Here is a 19,616-nt window from a genome sequence, read left to right on the forward strand (position 1 = left end):
TCATAAGTCCTCGGATGAATATTCGAAATAATATTCAATAATAAAATAAAGTTATCGAATAAACCTTATTCGATTAATAGTTTTGAAAACTATAACCATATATATATAAAAATATATATATTATACTCGGGAACATCGACTCCCGGTTTAGAAATATGTTCACCTTTGGGTCCCTATACTAAGGGTATATGCAAATTACCGCTATCCTCTAGCATAGGTATTATCAACTGAACCAACAGATATATATGGCAAGAATACGAAAAAGGCATGCATATATATACCATATCAGCATGCTTCAATATATCGCAACATTTGCTAATTATCCAACATGCATCTATCGCAAGATAATGCATATACAAATATACATCACAACAACAGTATAACGGGTAGAAAACTTGCCTGAGCGACTGGGGGTTACGAATGGCTCGGGACGAGTCTGGTAACCTATAAACAACAAGTAAGTTGGAATTAAACCAAAGTCACTTGTAAATCTATACATTAACCAACTTAGACTCTAACGCTCGCTTTGCGCTTACTGATTCTCTTAAGTCACTCGAGTACCCTCGGCTCCACCATTTTTAATAATTTAACCATTACGGGTTTTAAGGCGATTCTTTCGCGAGTACCTTACCAACTGCCTAATCCACTTAACATAATTGTTTCATACCCCAATTAGTCCTTTAAGGTCTTTAACCTATGTTTCAAAGTAAGGCGAGGGGAAAAGTTTCGTTCGCGAAACGCCGTTACTTGAAACGGTCGTTTCTCCTAAACCGTACATCGGAATCAAACGAACTACATATCAAAACGAAGCTCGTAACCTGAACTATCTAAACATGGAAATGGTAATAATCTAGCAGAGAGTTCTCGGGTCCAAATGTTATGAACAAAAGCAGTCTAAAGTAAATCAGACATTACGACGGCTATGTTTACGCGATTTCCCAATTTTAAACCATTCAAAAACCATCACAATTCAACCTCAATCCATTCATACAACCAAAGTCCATCCTTATCACATCATAAAAGCCCCAATCAATTCAATATTAACATTTATACTTATGCCTAAGCTTGAATTTAACTATACTTAAGTTCTTTTAACCAAAACAACAAGATTCACCATTCCATTTCACTACCACTCCAACCCACACTCTAAACCACAAGCATTAAGCTACTATATCACCATAATAATCAAAATCATCTTATTATACATAGGAATCTAGGGTTTGGAGATGATATACCTTCCTTGAAGTGGTGGGAGTTGCTAGGAAGCCTTAAGAAGCTTTGAGAAGTCTTATGGATGCTTGGATCTTAAAGGAAAACAAGAAAAAATTCAAGTTAAAACCTTGAAAACACTATTCATTGTCTTCTTCATTGATTTATTGAAGAAGATTGAGAAAGAATTGAAGGCTTAAACTCATGATATAGCCATAACTATGCATAAGGATGATTAGGGAATTAACTCACCAATTTAGGAAGCTTGGATCTTGGATTTTGAAAATTCTTGCCTTTAAAAAGTGAAAAAGCCGAGAGCAAATGAAGAAATAATGCCTTGGTTCCTTTTTGTTTTGATGAAGAATGAATTATTTGGCTTGGTTGGTTGGTTTTGTTTTTGTTTTAGTTAATTACCTATTTAACCTTGGACTTTGTGTGGTTCTCATTCAACCACACCTCCTTCCTTCCCATGTCATGCTTGTGTCATGCTATGATGTCATCTTTCCCTCCTTGTCCTCTTCTCATTGGTTGGGTGACATCATCCCCACTAATCTCTTTGATTAACTTCCTAATTGTTTGCCTAATGACCGCTGATCTGTTATACGGTTCGCTTAACTTTCGTTTTCGTTTATCGTTTGAGGGATCATACCCGGGATCTTATTACTTAGGTTCCCTTAACCTTTCTCAATATATTATATTCCTTTTATGATCCTCTCTTATAATCCTTTAATTTAAATCCTTTTTATCCTATTACCTTATACTCAATTCTTTCCGTATCTAGTGGATTTCCGGGAAAAATCAAAGTGTTCGGAATTGGATTCTGGTGATCTTTACATACACTTATATACCATGTAGAGTACTAATAAAATCTCAGAATATCCATAACAGAACCCCTACATAGTGTGGCATGAAAAGTTTTCTCATTCAGCTAAAACACTATTCACAAGGGTTACAAAAAGTTCAAAATTTTGGGGGTTATTACATAGGTCCATCGGGTCGTACGAACAGTTGAAAAGAAAGTTTCTGAAGTACTATTCGCACCTATGCCGGAAGGCGAAGGATACTGAATCTCTGGTCCACTACCGATAGAGGGAGAATGAAGAATTGGGAGAGTACCTGGCTCGGTTTAAAGAAGAAGCAGGAATGGTCACTAATCTGGACAAGGTTAAGGCAATGGGCTTCTTGACGGCGAGGCAGGACCCCTATAAAGGTAAAAAGCTTCGCTCCTCTCTTTACGATTTCCCCCCAAAATCCCTAATTGATATATATGTGAGGGGCGAGAACATTCGACAAAAAATGGAAAGTATTGGGGGATATAAGGACCCCCGAAGGGACGACCAATCGAATGGAGCTGATAGATATGAAGGCTCAAGATCAGGCTCTGACCGAAGGGAAGGTTTGATGGAAGGGAGAAAGGATGCGGATCGTGGGGCCGAACGACGCTGAGATAGAGATTCAGCCGTGTTCACACCTCTGAATGTGCCCATCTCCAAGATTCTCCATGAGATAAAGGGTAAGCCTGGGTTCGTTCGGCCGACCAAGATGGAGGTTCCAAATCATAAGAAGAACCCCGACAAATATTGCGACTATCACAGGGACAAAGGATATAACACCGATGAATGTGTTAGGCACAAAACATGCGCTAATAATTCACGCAAGTATACGCGTTCGCAAGTAATATAGAATAATTTTTAGTTCGCTCCCACAGAGACTCTGACTAATTATGTTCAATTAACACTTACTCACCAATGTATGATTACTTCTCAATGTCAAGACAATAACACTTAAGGTTGATTAACTAATTATTAACTACGATTAACTACGAGAATAAAACACTTAAATTAACACTTGAATTAATAATATTAAACACACATGAGATCATTACTTTATTAATACTTCAATCAATAGTTATTGTTATTACCCTTATCATGTAACAGTGATGATATTAATCGAACAACACGAAACTGATAAAAGCCAACTTTCGTTGCACAAATACGATTCTACCAAGCATCCATAATTAAGATAGAAGTTGAATAGGCATCAATTATATTGAGACCCTATTTATCTACAGAATTTGACAACATAACGATTTAAGAGCAAGTTATTCATTATGATTACACAGGGCAAGTAAAACGGTTAGAGTTACCCACTAATCATGCATACAATACATGAACCTATGCTAGCATGGCAAGTTCTAAATCTCAAGATTCACTGTCACTTCACAAGAGATTAACAGGCTATCTTATATGTTCGTGACGCACATAAGACAATGGTAGATGCATCACCTAAAAAAAGCATACCTCAAGTGTTCAGGCAATGGTTTAAGCTTCAAAGTAGATGCTTCCTCAATAGATGGTTTGAGCTTTCCCTCAGCATTCTTGAGATCAGTATTACCAAGAGATTCAAATGGCATGTCTAGCTTTCGCTTCCAAGGAGAAGCATTTAGATATTGTAGTTGCCCATTGCCTTCCTCATCTTCACTGTCAAATTCCCCCAATAAAGCTTTTTCTAAGGCATCAGACCTTAGCACATGATCAAGTTTTGAAGTTACCGCATAATCAATCAAATCCACCTTGAACTCCTCATCTTCTGTAGGGAATTTCATTGCATTGAATATATTAAATGTTATATCCTGATCTTGCACCCGCATAGTAAGTTCACCTTTTTGCACATCTATCAATGTACGACCGGTAGCCAAGAAAGGTCTTCCCAAGATTATGGGAATCATCTTATCTTCCTCGAAATCCAGAATGACAAAGTCTGCAGGAAAGATGAGCTTATCCACCTTTACTAACACGTCCTCCACGATGCCTCGTGGGTATGTAATAGAACGATCAGTCAATTGTAGAGACATATAGGTGGGCTTTGGTTCAGGAAAATTCAGTTTTTTGAAGATAGACAACGGCATCAGATTGATGCTTGCTCCCAAATCGCAAAGGCACTTGTTAAATGACAAATTGCCAATGGTGCAAGGAATGGTGAAGCTAACTGGATCCTTAAGCTTTGAAGGTAATTTTTGTTACAACACAGCACTGCACTCTTCCGTTAGAGCAACGGTATCAAGATCGTCCAGTTTCACCTTCCTTGAAAGAATACCTTTCATGAATTTCGCATAACTAGGCATTTGCTCCAGAGCCTCAGCGAAAGGTATATTGATGTGAAGTTTCTTGAACACCTCTAAAAACTTACCAAATTGCTTATCCAACTTTTGTTTTTGCAATCGCTTAGGAAACGGTGGTGGAGGATAGAGCTGTTTCTCCCCTGTATTACCCTCAGGCAGAGTGTGTTCAACAGTAGTCTTCCTTGGTTCCCCCTCTTTCTCCTTTTGCTTCTCTTCTTCATCTACAACTTCAGCTTTTCCATCTTTTGCTTTTTCAGCTTCAATAACTTGTCCAGACCTTAAAGTGACAGCTTTGACTTGCCCATTAGCTTCCTTCCTGCCTGACACTTCAGTATCGCTGGGAAGTGTGCCAGGTTGACGATTGAGCAAGGTGTTGGCTATTTGACCGATTTGATTCTCCAAGGTCTTGATAGAAACAACCTGACTTTTGCACAACAGCTTTAGCTCCTCGAAATCAGCACTAGAAGGTGGAGCAGCACCTCCTTGTTGAGGATATGATTGCTTTTGAGCATACTGCTGAGGTTGCTGGAATCCAGGTGGATTAAACTGCTTACTTACAGCTTCTTGATATGGTTGCTGAATAGTAATCTGATTGTTGCTCTAGCTGAAATTGGGATGATTTCTGTTATTAGGATGATAAGTAGCTGGCACAGGCTGCTGCGGTTGCTGATAATTGTTCACATACTGAACAGATTCATTAACAAGAGAACACTGATCCGTAACATGAGAGCCTGCACAAAGCTCACAGACCATAGCTATCTGAATGACTCCATAGTTGGCTAAAGAATCGACCTTCATAGACAGCGCTTGGAGCTGCACTGCAATAGCTGTAGCTGCATCAACTTCCAGAATACCTGCTACCTTCCCATACATCATCCTTTGAGTTGGGTTTTGATACTCGTTTGCAGCCATAGTTTCAATGAGATTATAGGCCTCAGTATAGCTTTTGGCCCATAAGGCGCCTCCAGAAGCTGCATCGAGCATGGGCTGAGATTGGGCGCCCAAACCATTGTAAAACCCAGTGATCACCATCCAATCAGGCATACCATGATATGGACACTTTCTCAACATCTCCTTGTAGCACTCCCAAGCTTCACACATAGATTCTATTGGTTGCTGTGCAAACTGAGTAAGAGCACTCCTCATAGCTGTAGTCTTGGCCATTGGATAGAACTTCACCAGAAACTTTTGCGTAAGATCTTCCCAAGTAGTGATGGACTCAGCTGGTAAAGAATGTAACCAGTCCTTAGCTTTATCCCTCAGAGAGAATGGGAAAAGCCTCAGCTTGATAGCCTTATCAGTAACACCATTATATTTGGGATCTTCAGTCGCAGCACCTCCGAAAGAAACAGAATTCTGCACCATCTGAATAGTGCCCGGCTTGATTTCAAAATTATTGGCCTCAATAGCCGGATGAATGATGCTTGACTGAATGTCATCAATTTTAGGCCGAGAAAAATCCATAAGAGCTGTATCTGCTGGAACTATACAATCACCCATGATTACCGGTTCTTTCTTTTCACTTTATGTATCCGAATCTTTAAAATCTAACTTCTCCGGAATGTCTAGAAGTGAATTTGTCTCCTCAGCCGTATCTAGAGTCCTCTTGCGAGTGCGAAAACGTGTTTGCATAAACGCTCGCTAGAGTACCTGAAACACAACCGGAAATAATAAGTAACAAGTCTTAATCAATGAGTCCTAATGACCACTGATGGCAAGTACATAAACTAAACAAATTAATACCGAGTCCCCAGCAGCGGCGCCAAAAACTTGTTAGGCACAAAGCATGCGCTAATAATTCACGCAAGTATACGCGTTCGAAAGTAATATAGAATAATTTCTAGTTCGTTCCCACAGAGCCTCTGACTAATTATGTTCAATTAACACTTACTCACCAATGTATGATTACTTCTCAATGTCAAGACAATAACACTTAAGGTTGATTAACTAATTATTAACTACGATTAACTACGAGAATAAAACACTTAAATTAACACTTGAATTAATAATATTAAACACACATGAGATCATAACTTTATTAATACTTCAATCAATAGTTATTGTTATTACCCTTATCATGTAACGGTGATGATATTAATAGAACAACACGAAACTGATAAAAGCCAACTTTCGTTGCACAAATACCATTCTACCAAGCATCCACAATTAAGATAGAAGTTGAATAGGCATCAATTATATTGAGACCCTATTTATCTACAGAATTTGACAACATAACAATTTAAGAGCAAGTTATTCATTATGATTACACAGGGCAAGTAAAACGGTTAGAGTTACCCACTAATCATGCATACAATACATGAACCTATGCTAGCATGGCAAGTTCTAAATCTCAAGATTCACTGTCGCTTCACAAGAGATTAACATGCTATCTTATATGTTCGTGACGCACATAAGACGAATAAGCACAACCTATGCTAGATATCATACAATTATCACATACCAAGGTATTAAACAATTAACTAAAGAATTCTATAATAAATCCGCTACGACCCCATGATCACGATTAGCCCATGATAGAACTCATCGTTACCATGAGTTCATATAAAAACATGATAATAACACAATGATATAAAATAATAAAAATACTTAATAAAACCAGAGTATGTCACAAGAGTATTAAGGTTCAAAGTAAAGAAAACTAGCATCCACTGTTACAACAAATAAAAGAATCACAAGATAACGTATGCTTCCTCTTCTTCGTTGTGGTGTGCTAAAACGGTCTTCTTAATCTTAAAATACGAAGGGAAGCCCAAGGAGCAGATGATTGCGAGACTTGAGACCTTGGTTCAGTACGTCAACACTAAGCTTGAGGAGATGCCAGCGCACCGGGACCGCACCAGCCAGTATGTCAATCAGATGGTGGCGGATGAGCTCCAGAGCATTGTGAAGACGCTTCGAGAGGAAAAGACTACCAAGCCCCGTTCAGATGGAGTGGAGCCTTAGTTCTTTCCATTTACCTTTCATGTTGTTGTACTATCAGACTCTGTGGAATCCCCAGTTGTTTCCGTTGTTTCCTTTAAATAAGCCTGTTATTCCTAGAATCAGACTTTGTCCTAATCCTATGTATTGTGACCTTTAAAATTTCAATAATTATGTGGTATTGTTCCATTTGCTCTCAACTGTTATTTTACGTTTTTATCATCATATCTGCTTAATTTGGAAACTTGACCCCATATGTAAATGAGAATGCCATGCGATACCCTCGAATCATTTTACCATTCATATCTGTTTTGACACAACTCTTATTTCAGGATCATGCCTCCCAAAAAGAAGAACCCAACAACCACATCCACCACAGACCCAAACATTCTTCGACTACTGGAAACCTTGCAACAGCAGACCAATGCTATAGCTCAACAACAACTAACTCTTCAACAACGAATTGAAAACCAAGATAACTGACATTAGAATTTGACAGATAAGAAGCAAGAATCTAGTTTGTGACTTAGTAATAAGATACACAAAGTAAATTTCTATTTACTGTGATAATCAAAGTGCTATTGCTATGACAGGTAATCCAGTTCAACACTCAATGACAAAGCACATCAGCATTAGGTACCATTTCATAAGGGAACATATGATGGAAGGTACAGTGGAATTGCATTTTGTTCCAACAGATCAAGAACTAGCAGATATCTTCACAAAACCACTATATGAAGCTACTTTTACAAGACTGGTAAATGAACTTGGAATGGTTTCAGGTTCTTTCTCTAAATCTGCTTAGCTTTTTATTCTCATGCATCAGACTTTATGATCAGTGTTTACAGATTGTCTCATCTTCATATAATATGTGCTTAAATTGTAATACATTAAATGCTGATTATTATCTGATGTGGATCTATATACTCTGATAGTGATTTGAATGTTCTGTGACTATTCAATCCAATGAGGATAAATGTGCTAGATGATGACCTAGTAGTCTTTAACATACTAGAAATCCCATGTTTGAATTAGTTGTTTATGTGGAAATTCATTAACACAAGCAAGTTCTGATTTTGAGCTTGCTTGTTACTTGTTACTTGTTTTTGTGAAACGTCTCTCAAAATTACTTTTATAGAAGTTATAGAACTCAAATTAGAAAATCCAGATTCTAAAAATCCGACCCCAGGCGGCCGCCTCAGTTCCCAGGCGGGCGCCTGCATCTCCAGGCGGTCGCCCCACATCCCAGGAGGGTGCCTGCACTGCTTCTGGAAAAATCCACTTTCTGCTCCTGATTTTACTGATTTATTCACACAACTCCCCGCAACTGGTTCCAAGTACCTCCCTAGGCTTATTATGATGAAATCTCCCAACTTACACAAGTTATACCCTGAAATGTAAAGACACTAAAAAAATGCATCAAATACACAAAATACTTGATTTTAAGACATCAATTCAAGCCATTAGAAAATTCTAACCCATAGTCCAGTAACTGATTCTTCATCCAAAGAATCTGTGCACAACAACTTCCTACAACAATATATTCTACTTCTGCAGTTGATGTGGAAATTGATTTATGTTTTTTTGCTAAACCAAGAAACCAATTTGCCTCTAAGAAATTGGCAGCTTCCACTTGTGTTTTTCCTGTCTATTTTGCATCCTGCAAAATCTACATCTGAGTAACCTATTAGCTTAAAATCGGATTCTCTAGGATACCACAATCCTAGATGAGTTGTACCCTTGAGGTACTTGAAAATTCTTTTCACATCTATTAGATGAGGTTCTCTTGGATCAGCCTGAAATCTTGCACAAAACATGTAACATACATGATATCAGGTCTACTTGCAGTTAAATAAAGTAAAGAGCCAATCATACCTCTGTAGTTAGTAATATCTACTGATGAATCAATATCTTTATCTAACTTGGTTGCAGTGGCCATGGGAGTGGATGCAGTTGAACAGTCTTGCATTCCAAATTTCTTCAGTAAATTTCTGGTGTACTTGGATTGATTGATAAAAGTACCTTCTTCACTTTGCTTGACTTGAAGTCCAAGAAAATAACTATGTTCTCCCATCATACTCATTTGATATCTTGACTGCATTAGCTTTGCCAATCTTTCACAGAGCTTGGCATTTGTAGAACTAAATATGATATCATCAACATATACCTGTACCAAAAGTAAGTCCTTTCCATGGTTGAGGTAGAACATAGTTTTATCAATTGTACCTCTGTGAAATCCACTTTCCAGAAGGAATTGAGCTAAAGTCTCATACCATGCTCTTGCAGCTTGCTTAAGGCCAAAAAGTGCTTTGTCTAATCTATATACATGATTTAGAAATTTTTGATCTTCAAATCCCGGAGGTTGTTCAACATATACCTCTTCTTCCAATTCTCCATTGAGAAAAGAACTTTTCACATCCATTTGAAAGACTTTTAAACTTTTTGTGAGCAGCATAAGCCAAAACGATTCTTATGGCTTCCAATTTAGCAACTGGTGCAAATGTTTCATCATAATCAATACCCTCCTGTTGAGAGTAGCCTTTAGCAACCAGCCTTGCTTTGTTTCTTTTAATTATGCCATCACTGTTAGTTTTGTTTCTGAACACCTATTTTGTTCCAATAATAGATCTGTTCTTTGGTCTTGGCACTAGGGTCCAGACTTTATTTCTTTCAAATTCATTCAACTCTTCCTGCATTGCTTGCACCCTATCGACATCTTGAAGAGCTTCTTCCACTTTCTTTGGTTCAGTCTGAGGTAGAAAAGAATGATATAGACATTTATTTGATGTTGCAGTTCTAGTTCTGACACCTGCTTCAGGATCTCCAATTATCAAGTTAGGTGTATGTGATTTAGTCCACTTCCTTGTAGATGGAAGTTGTTCTCTAGAACTGGATCCTCCCCCATGATCCATGATGTCTCCATCAGCATTTTCTGATGCTCCCCCTGTAGTTATGCTCTCTGAAACTTCAGAATTTGAGTTGGATCCATCAAGATTTGAAGTATCAGAGTTTCCAGAATTATCATAACTTGGCTCATCAGAACTTGATGAATCAGAACTTGAAGAGCCAATGACAGGTTCTGATGCTTCTTGAGATTCTTGAGATGTCGTAGTATCATTAGCTTGCTCCTCCTGGGCAGGTGCATTTTCCCTTTTAGTAGTTACCACAGTTTCAATGACATCAGAATTTAACCCGTTAGAACTTACAAGATCAGAGTTTAAGTCATCAGAATTTACAGAATTAGAATTTAAAACTTTATTTTCAAATCTCAGCTGATCATGATCATTGAAATCTTCAAGTCCCGTAATCTTCTTATCATCAAAAGATACATCGATAGATTCCATGACAACCCTTGTTCTTAAATTGTAGACTCTGAAGGCTTTTGTGGAAAGTGGATATCCAACAAAAATTCCTTCATCAACTTTTAGATCAAATTTTGACAGCTGTTCAGGATGAGTCTTAAGAACAAAACACTTGCAACCAAATACATGAAAGTATTTTAGATTTGGCTTCTTTTTCTTCACCATTTCATATGGTGTTTTTCCATGCTTGTTTATGAGTGTCATTCTGTGTAAAACAAGCAGTATGCACAGCTTCAACCCAAAAGTAGGTTGGTAGCTTTGCTTCATCAAGCATAGTTCGTGCAGCTTCAATGAGAGTCATGTTCTTTCTTTCTACAACTCCATTTTGCTGTGGAGTTCCAAGTGCAAAAAATTCCTATTTTTTAATTCCATGCACTTTACAGAACTCTTCCATGATTGAATTCTTGAACTCAGTGCCATTATCACTTCTTATTATTTTAACAGAATCTTTGACCAATTTATCCAGTTGTTTGACATGATCAGTTAGAGTAGATGCAGTTTCATTCTTCTTGTGCAAGAAATACACCCAAGTGTATCTTGTGAACTCATCCACTATAACCATAGCATATTTCTTCTTTGCAATAGACATGACATTGACTGGACCAAATTGATCAACATGCAGTAGGTGATAAGGCTCAAGAATTGAGGATTCAGTTTTGCTCTTGAAAGAAGATTTTCTTTTTTTCTCCTTTTGACATGAATCAAAAAGGCCATCAGGAGCAAATACTGATTTTGGAAGTCCTCTCACAAGATCTTTCTTTACTAGTTCATTTATGTTGTTGAAATTTGAGTGAGAGAGTCTTTTGTGCCAATTCCAGCTTTCTTCAGTTGATGCTCTACTCAACAGACAAATTGCAGAACCATCAGAACTTGTTGAAAGTCTATCTTCATAAATGTTACCATGCCTGTAACCTTTCAGAACCACTTTGTCGGTAGAATTGCTTACAACTTCACAGTGTTCTTCAAAGAAATCCACATGATAACCTTTGTCACAGATTTGAACCACACTTAGCAAATTATGTTTAAGTCCTGAGACAAGAGCTACTGATTCAATGATGACATTCCCAAGATTGATATTGCCATATCCCAGAGTTTTTCCCATGTTGCCATCTCCATAAGAAACTCCTAGGCCAACTTTCTCCACAAAGTCTGATAGCATGGCTTTATTTCCAGTCATATGTCCTGAACATCCACTGTCCAAAACTAGGACATTTTTCATGTTGCCCTGTAATCACAAAGACCATTATTGGTTAGTTTTAAGGACCCATACTTGCTTGGATCCTTTAGCCTTTTTAAGTTTGTTAGCATTTGCAGCGGATTTAATTATAGAGTTTATGCTAACATGCTGTTTATCAGAATTAATATCAGACTTTACATCAGACTTTACACTAAAAGGAATAATACTAACTTTCTTTAAAGAAGGTTTTATTTGATAATAATCATAGTACAAAATATGATATTCCTTACAAGTATAAATGGAATGCCATAAACTACCACAATGAAAACAAGGATTTTGTGGTTTAAACCTAACAAACTGACTCTTAATTCCTGATCTAGGAGGTAAAAAGTTTATATTTTTATTTTTCCTGCAAAAAGAAGCAAGATGGTTAGTGTTTCCACAGTTGTAACATTTCTTTCTAGGAGCAGTAGGAACAGGCATATAATTATTGCTTTTATTCACACCTTCCTTTCCATTCCTATTTTTTCCTAGCTTCCTTTACCTTGTTGACATTCCTAATCTCTTTCAGCTTATGCTTAAGCTGCTTCTTTGTCATTAAGCCTATGTTTACTTCAGCTGGTTTATCCTGTTTTAATTTGTCAGAAGTTGATTTTTTTTACTTCTGTTACAGACTCTTTCATCTTTTCAGAACCAGACTTTACAGTTTTTGCTACAAACTTAACAGGATTTACCTTTGGCTTATCAGTCTGTTTAACAAAAATTGGCTCAATTTGTTCAATTCCTTTCTCACTTTTATCATCTCCATAACCTAAGCCCTCTTTCTAGTTTCCACTACTTAATAAATTCTGAGTTGTTCTGCCAGAGTTAGTCCAAGTTCTGATAATTTCTCTTTCCTTTTCTAACTCAGTTTTTAGAGATTCATTCAATTTTAGCACTTCATCTCTAACATAAAAAGCATCATCTCTTTCTTTCTGAGTTTGATGAAACATAACTAACTCTTTTTCTAAATAGTCATTCCTCTTTTTAAAAGCAAGATTTTCAGATGTTAATCTTTCACATTTTAAAGTCTGATCTCTTTAACTAATGAACATGGTTTTAAGATATAATCTCTACTCAGTAATATCATCAGTATGAAAAGCATAAGTTGTTTGAGGTATATTTAATCAGCAGTTTTAGGACGGCCATAAGCATTTTCCATCAAGGCATAATTCACCTCATGTTCAGAATCTGAAGTGTCTGTCCAACTTTTCTTCTTTGTGATAAGTGCCTTGCCTTTGTCACTTTTTCCTTTCTTGCAGTCAGGAGATATGTGGCCTCTTTCACCACACAATTGTAGCATTTAACATTTGAGTTGTCTCCTCTGTCAGACTTTCTTTTACCTTCAGACTTTCTGAATCCTTTCTTATCAGAACTTTCACTTTTCCTGGAAAACTTCTTGCCTTTTCTGAATTTCCTATAGGCTATCTTTGTGATACCCTTCACCATAAGAGCACACAATTTCATCATCTCTTCATCAACATCCATTTTAGGTAAACTTTCAGTTTCTGAATCATCATCATCAGAATATGATGACTCTGAATCAGACTTTATGATGAGAGCCTTTCCTTTGCCCCTCTTTGAGGCAACAACTTTAGCAGATTCCTCCTCAGTTTTAAGAGCAAATGTCCTTGACTTTCTTCCATGCCTCTTGCTCCTTTGATCCATCTCAAGTTCATGAGTCTTGAGCAAACCAAAAATTTCATCAAGAGTAGTTTCAGTAAGGTCATAGTTGTCTCTTATGGTAGTAGACTTCAAATCCTAATTTTCAGGAAGAGCTACAAGGAATATTATATTTGAATCTTCAATATCATATTCGTTGTCCACTAGTGACAGATCATTCAAGAGTTTGGCAAACCTGTCATATAAATCAGTTAATGACTCATCAGCTTTTGAGTCAAAGTGCTCATACTCTTGAGTGAGTATTGTCCTCCTGTTTTTCTTGATTGCATTAGTTCCCTGGCATCTTGTCTCCAAAGCATCCCATATCTCCTTTGAATTCTTACAATGAATTACCCTGTTTGACATGACATTATCAATGGCACTATGCAGCAAATGCCTTACCCTTACATCCTTGGCAATAGATGAGATGTCTTCAACTGTATACTCACCATTCTCCTTTGGTATGGTCTCTGCTGGTTGATCAGCAACTACAATAGAGAGCTTGGTTGGCTTATGTGGTCCTTCATTAATTCTGTCAAGGTATTCTGGATATGTAGCTTCCAGAAATATAGCTATCTTCACTTTTCATATGGGATACTCAGAAGGTCTCAGTATGGGAATCCTAATAGTCTCATATCGACTGTGGGTTTGAGTGTTTTGAGTTTCTTGAGTTTTGGTGGGCTTGGTTGGAGTTTGTGCTTCTTCAGACATGATTGTTTGGAACTTTATTGTGTGTATGTTAACAGATAAGCTCTGATACCAATTGTTAGGTCACACAACACTGTAGAAGGGGATTGATTACAGTGTTTATACAATCAAATCGATTTAACACAAGTATGTAATAAAGATCAAATATATTAATTAAACTCTGTTACGGTATGAACTGTTGTTCTCTCTCAGTAATGAACAAATATCACTAAGAGCTGTTAGGTTACAATGTATAATCTTCTCGATAATGATAACATATATAGTGTAAACCCTAAGTCTGTGTTTATATAGTACACAGTTACAAGATAACTTCTAATTGATATGGAATACAATTCTGTCTCCTAAAATAGATTAATCAGATATCTTCTACAAGTCTTTCAGTCTTCTAACTCTTTCCATGCATATCTTCTTTTATTTTAGTCTCGATCTTCTACTGTAAATCAACTTCCTTCCTTATATGAAAGTCTTCCTGCACTTAAGTTGTGATATGACCTTAAGTTCTAATATTAAGTTCTGACTTCCATTAAGTCCTGATTTAAGTAAGTCCTAATATGTCCTGTTTGTTAAGATCTGAAAACTAAACATGAATCATATTAGACATGACATCTCAAATATATCTAACACATCATTTAATGGAGAAACGGGTGGAGTTGTAACTTGTCCTTGTGGTGCTTCCAGAAACAAGACAGATGGAATGTTCAGCCTATGAATGTCAATTTCAGGACTTAATCCTGAATCTTCAACTATAATAGTTTCTTTGATTGGAGAGAAAGGAGGTGTGATCACTGTATCTTGAACAATGTCTTCAGTTTGAGGTGGAGGTGGCAAAGCTTCAATCACTATTGGTTCTGATGAGATCAGAGATTCCTGATCCCCTTCCTCAGCTTCTTCAGCATCTTCAAAGTGAATTTGTGCCATATGTACACCTGCCCTCATCTTCTTTGATCTTCTGGATGGTGGAGGAGTTGCTTGAGCAGCATCAGAACTTGAAGTTCTTTTCCTTTTTAAAATACCAGAACCCTCAACTTCATTCTCCTTCTGAGGAGTTACCTCTTCAGCTGCTGCCTCCTACTGAAAAATTTCTTTTTCAGCTTCTAATGTCACAAATTCTAATGCAGGAACCTGGACCTGTTCATCTTCATCTGATTCATCTCTAAGAATCATCCTTCTCTTTCTCCTTGGTGGAGATTGAGGAACATATTTTGCTCTTGAAGATTTGGGTCTGGTTGTTGTAGCAGATTTTACAACTGGCACCTTTTGGGAAGTACCAGAGGTTGGTTTGGTAGTAGGTGTTGATGGTTGTGGTTGAGAAGATTGTGCTGGTTGTAAATAGGTTTTTATGGTAGGTTGTGATTGAGGTTGAGAAGAGTGAGCTGGTTGAATATTGGTAGGTTGTGTTGGTGCTGATGGTTGAGAGGGTGCAACTTCAGGAAATTTGGGTGTGTATGTGTTAGGGTCAGAGTTTATTAAGAACTGTTTTACAGGGTCAGGAATTTGAAGGGATATTAGTATCTCTTTCTTGTTATCAGTAGATAACAAGTCTGTGAAGGCCCTTTTAGCAAGTTTAAAGGTTGAATTGTCTCACTAAAGTTTTGGGGCTTATCAGGGCAACAAAAACTGTAAATAAGTTGACAAAATCTAGCAAAGTAAATAGTATTTGGGTCCTCATTCATCCTATCCCCAATAAAACTCAAAATAGCAGTAGCATAATCAAAGTGAGTTTGATTTAGAAGTGGATACCCTATTTGCTGACTCAGAATGGGAATGGCATCAAAGTCAGAGCATTTGTTGGCAAAAGCTCTGGTAATGCAGTCAAAGAAGTAGCTCAACTCCCTTCTGATGTATGGCCTCTTCAGTTGTCCTAGCTTGGACAGACTTTCTCATAGCCAAGATTGGCCATCATACCCTGTAGAAGTGGTTCTTCAATCTGAGCATTGAAAGTGCAATTTTTTGGCAAGTGTAGAGCTTGTCGAATAGTTGACAAGTTAACTAGATGCTCGTTTTCCCCTGTTGTGAAGATAATGCTTGGGGATCCAGCTTCACCACCATCATCATAAACTCCACTCCTCCAAAACTCCAGTATCTGTGTTCCTGAGAGTAATTGTGGTTGTCTCAAAGAGGGGCAAAGGAAAGGCTCTCATCATATAGTCTGATTCAGAGTCATCATATTCTGATGATGATGATTTAGAATCTGAAAATTTATCTGAAGTGGATGTTGATGCAGAGATGATGCAACTGTGTGCTCTTATGGTGAAGGGTATCACAAAGATAGCCTACAAGAAATTCAGAAAGGGCAAGAAGTTTTCTAGGAAAGGTGGAAGTTCGGAAAAGAAAGGGTTCAGAGAGTCTGAAATCAAAGGAGGAAAGTCTGACAGAGGAGACAACTCAAATATCAAATGCTACAATTATGGTGAAAGAGGCCACATCTCTCCTGACTGCAAGAAAGAAAAAGGTGATAAAGGCCAGACACTTATCACAAAGAAGAAAAACTGGGCAGACACTTCAGATTCTGAAGATGAGGTGAACTATGCCTTAATAGAAAATGTTAATAGCAGTTCTGATGCTGCTGAATTGAAGGTACCTCATCCAACTCTTGCTTTTCATACTGATGATATTTCTGAGCTAAGATTATATCTTAAAACAATGTTCATTAGTTTTAGAGATCAGACTTTAAAAAATGAAAGATTAACATCTGAAAGTCATGCTCTTAGAAACCGAAATGACTACTTAGAAAAAGAGTTAGTTATATTTCATCAAACTCAAAAAGAAAGAGATGAGGCTTTGTATGTTAGAGATGAAGTGCTAAAACTGAATAAATCTCTTAAATCTGAACTGGAAAAGGAAAAGGAGATAATCAAAACTCGGACTAACTCTGGAAAACTAACTCAGAAAATCTTAGAAAATGGAAATTGGAAAGAAGGACTAGGTTACCTAGATTATAAAGAAGAATAGGAAACTGTGTCATCTAAACCAAACTTTACCAAGAAAGCTGAAAAGCCTAAAATTAATCCTTTTAAATTTGTAGCAAAAACTGTTGTGTCTGATTCTGAAAAGATGAAAGACTCTAAGACAGAAGTGAAAGAAAAGTCAACTTCTGACAAAGTAAAACAGGACAAACCAGCTTCGGTAAACATAGGTTTAATGACAAAGATGCAGCTTAAGCATAAGCTGAAAGATATTAGAAATATGAACAAGGTCAAGGAAGCTAGGGAAAATAGGAATGGAAAGGAAGGTGTGAACAAAAGCAATAATTATATGCTTATTCCTAATGCTCCTAGAAAGAAATGCTATAATTATGGAAATTCTAACCATCATGCTTCTTTTTACAGGAAAAATAAAAATATAAACTCTTTACCTCCTAGATCAGGAGTTAAGAGTCAGTCTGTTAGGTTTAAACCACAAAATCCTATTTTTCATTGCGGTAGTTTATGGCATTCTATTTATACTTGTAAGGAATATCATAGTTTGTACTATGATTATTATCAAATAAAACCTTCTTTGAAGAAAGTTAGTGTAATTCCTTCTAGTGTAAATTCTGATGCAAAGTCTGATATAAAGCATGTTAGCATAAACTCTAAAACTAAATCCTCTGCAAATGCTAACAAACTTAAAAAGGCCAAAGGATCCAAGCAAGTCTGGGTCCTTAAAACTAACCAATAGTGATCTTTGTGATTGCAGGGCAACAGGAAAAACATCCTAGTTCCGGACAGAGGATGTTCAGGACATATGACTGGAAATAAAGCCCTGCTATCAGACTTTGTGAAGAAAGCTGGCCCATTAGTTTCTTAAGGAGATGGCAACATGGGAAAGACTCTGAGATATGGCAATATCAATCTTGGGAATGTCATAATTGTATCAGTAGCTCTTGTCTCAGGACTAAAACATAATCTGCTAAGTGTGAGTCAAATCTATAACAAAGGTTATCATGTGGATTTCTTTGAAGAACACTGTGAAGTTTTAAGTAATTCTACAGGCAAAGTGGTTCTGAAAGGTTACAGACATGGTAACATATATGAAGCCAGACTTTCAACAAACTCTGATGGTTCTGCAATCTGTCTGTTAAGCAGAACATCAATTGAAGAAAGCTGGATATGGCACAAGAGACTCTCTCATCTAAATTTCAACAATATAAATGAGCTAGTAAAGAAAGATCTTGTGAGAGGACTGCCAAAATCAGTATTTGCTCTTGATGTCCTCTGTGACTCATGTAAAAAGGCAAAACAAAGAAAATCTTCATTCAAGAGCAAAACTGAATCCTCAATTCTTGAGCCTTATCACTTACTGCATGTTGATCTATTTGGTCCAGTCAATGTCATGTCCATTGCAAGGAAGAAATATGCTATGGTTATAGTGGATGAGTTCACAAGATACACTTGGGTGTATTTCTTGCACAAGAAGAATGAAACTGCATCTACTCTAACTGATCATGTCAGACAGCTGGATAAGTTAGTCAAAGATTCTGTTAAAATCAAAAGAAGTGATAATGGAACTGAGTTCAAGAATCCAATCATGAAAGAGTTCTGCAAAGAGCATGGAATAAAGCAGGAATTTTTTGCACCTGGAACTCCACAGCAGAATGGAGTTGTAGAAAGAAAGAACAAAATTCTTATTGAAGTTGCAGGAACTATGCTTGATGAAGCAAAGCTACCAACCTACTTTTGGGCTGAAGCTGTACAGACTGCTTGTTTTACACAGAATACTACACTCATAAACAAGCATGGAAAAACACCATATGAGATGGTGAAGAAAAAGAAGCCAAATCTGAAATACTTTCATGTATTTGGATGCAAGTGTTTTGTTCTTAAGACTCATCCTGAACAGCTGTCAAAATTTGATCTAAAAGCTGATGAAGGAATTTTTGTTGGATATCCACTTTCCACAAAAGCCTTCAAAGTCTACAATTTAAGAACAAGGGTTGTCATAGAATCTATCAATGTATCTTTTGATGATAAAAAGATTACTGGACCTGAAGATTTCAATGATCATGATCAGTTGAGATTTGAAACGAAGATGTAAATTCTGATTCTGTAAACTCTAATGACCTAAATCCTGATCCTGTAAGTTCTGTCGGGTTAAATTCTGATGTCATTGAAACTGTGGTAACTACTCCAAGGGAAAATGCACCTATTCAAGGGGAGCAATCTAATGATCCTACCACATCTAAAGACTCTCAAGAAGCATCAGAACCTGTCACTGGCTCTACAAGTTCTGATTCATCAAGTTCTGATGAGCCAAATTCTGATAATTCTGGAAACTCTGATTCTTCAATTCCTGAAGGATCCAACTCAAATTATGAAATTTCAGAGAGCATAACTTCAGGGGGAGCATCAGAAAATGCTGATGGAGACAGCATGGATCATGGGGGAGGATCAAGTTCTAGAGATCAACTTCCAACTGC

General features: G+C 37.1%; 1 non-coding gene across 1 annotated transcript; it reads left to right on the forward strand.

Annotated features, from left to right (window-relative positions):
- Positions 1 to 5,372: 5,372 nt before the first annotated feature.
- On the forward strand, positions 5,373 to 5,479 carry LOC141709839 (small nucleolar RNA R71). The gene has a single exon (XR_012570396.1). It is a non-coding gene; the product is annotated as a small nucleolar RNA R71 (small nucleolar RNA).
- Positions 5,480 to 19,616: the final 14,137 nt, after the last annotated feature.

Source organism: Apium graveolens, chromosome 2, assembly GCF_009905375.1.
Source record: "Apium graveolens cultivar Ventura chromosome 2, ASM990537v1, whole genome shotgun sequence".
Lineage (NCBI taxonomy): Eukaryota > Viridiplantae > Streptophyta > Magnoliopsida > Apiales > Apiaceae > Apium > Apium graveolens.